General features: G+C 37.2%; 1 long non-coding RNA gene across 1 annotated transcript; it reads left to right on the top strand.

Annotated features, from left to right (window-relative positions):
* The first annotated feature begins 328 nt into the window (after positions 1-328).
* Positions 329-1,304, top strand: LOC123565840 (uncharacterized). Its single transcript, XR_006689257.2, has 3 exons — positions 329-526; positions 749-828; positions 1,091-1,304. It is a non-coding gene; the product is annotated as an uncharacterized LOC123565840 (long non-coding RNA).
* Positions 1,305-1,628: the final 324 nt, after the last annotated feature.

The following is a 1,628-nucleotide window of genomic DNA, read 5'->3' as shown; positions in this document are numbered from 1 at the left end:
ACACAAAACTCGAATATTTGGCAGGTCCCGACATGGAGAGAAATGGCGCTTTTTAAGGGTAGCGTTTCTGCCCGTTTCTGTACTTATATTTGAAAGTGGGTGAGTGCTTGGTCTTCTAGGACCATCCTAGCATGAACAGCGAGCCAAAAATCCGTGTGGCCAAAATCGACCCAAAACTCGAATTTTTGGCAGGTCCCGACCTGGAGAGAAATGACGATTTTTAACGGTAGCGTTTCTGGCCGTTTCTGTACTTGTATTTGAAAGTGGCTGAGTGCTTGTGTGACAGGGTGATAATTTAGGGTTCTGATACCATCAGTTGTGTGAGACCTCTCAGTTGTTGTTATTTGAGACCTCCATTCCAGTTTTTACCTTGGACATTTTTGACCTTATTTGAACTCTATTTTTATTGGTTCTCGTGATCAGCTGTCTCGGGGCAGAGCGCCGTTTTCAGTTTGATAGAGCAGACATTTTGGTTATTCTGTAGAGTTCTTTAAAAAGGAACTTAAATAATGGAATTATTTAATAGGTATTGTGTTTATTTCTAATGTTTCTGTTTGCGGATCATTTCATTCTAAAGGAAGAGTTGTTTATTATCTAAGTAAAATATTTATATTTGGCATAATTTCCTTATACATGAGTAATGTACATGTCGTTCAAAATGGCAGTAGAAATTCTAACCTCGTAACTTATTTTTAAACATATCACAACTATGAAAACCTTTGCACATGTTGTTCTTTTAAATTTGCAGTTTAATACAGTAAAGCACTCACGGGAGACAGGTGAAGATGTGTTGTGTAAGGTAGCTAGTGTGATCAAGTCCATTATTTGGTGAGTTTGTGTAAACTATTTTGTGTAGTGCTTTATTGAGTAGATATTTTTATATGCAGTGTGTGAGACGAGTATTTCATGTGTATTACATATGATACAGGATTTCATTTAAGTATTTACAGACCACTGAACCCGCAGATTTATGTATATTTACTAAGTGTAAAATGTGCATGTATAACACTACATAAGAACTTTAGATACATATATGTTTTCAGGTATAAGCTTCTATTGTTGCATCCTATTTGCTAATTGTGTATTTCAGGTCACCGTGTTTTGGTCACCGTTTGACTAGGAAAATGTTAATTAGATAAATACCAGACCGTTTAGTGTCTAAGACAATATAAAGATGTGATACAAAATGTGATACAATTGATAAATAATAAAAAGGACATTTCGAACCATGCAAACAACATTGGTTATTCTTTATTAAGTAGTTAGAACTCAAACTACCATATATAAAATAAGCCATAGTTACACTTGGTCTTCTAGGACCATCCTAGCATGAACTGCGAGCCAAAAATCCGGGTGGCCAAAATCGACCTAAAACTCGAATTTTTGGCAGGTCGCGACCTGGAGAGAAATGACGATTTTTAAGGGTAGCGTTTCTGGCCTTTTCTGTACTTATATTTGAAAGTGGGTCAGTGCTTGGTGTTCTAGGACCATCCTAGCATGAACTGCGAGCCAAAAATCCGGGTGGCCAAAATCGACCCAAAACTCGAATTTCTGGCAGGTCCCAACCTGGAGAGAAATGACTATTTTTAAGGGTAGCGTTTCTGGCCGTTTCTGTACTTATATTTGAA

This window comes from Mercenaria mercenaria, chromosome 8 (assembly GCF_021730395.1).
Source record: "Mercenaria mercenaria strain notata chromosome 8, MADL_Memer_1, whole genome shotgun sequence".
Lineage (NCBI taxonomy): Eukaryota > Metazoa > Mollusca > Bivalvia > Venerida > Veneridae > Mercenaria > Mercenaria mercenaria.
The sequence above is the reverse complement of the archived record's forward strand: the minus strand, read 5'-3'. Positions and strand labels throughout refer to the sequence as shown.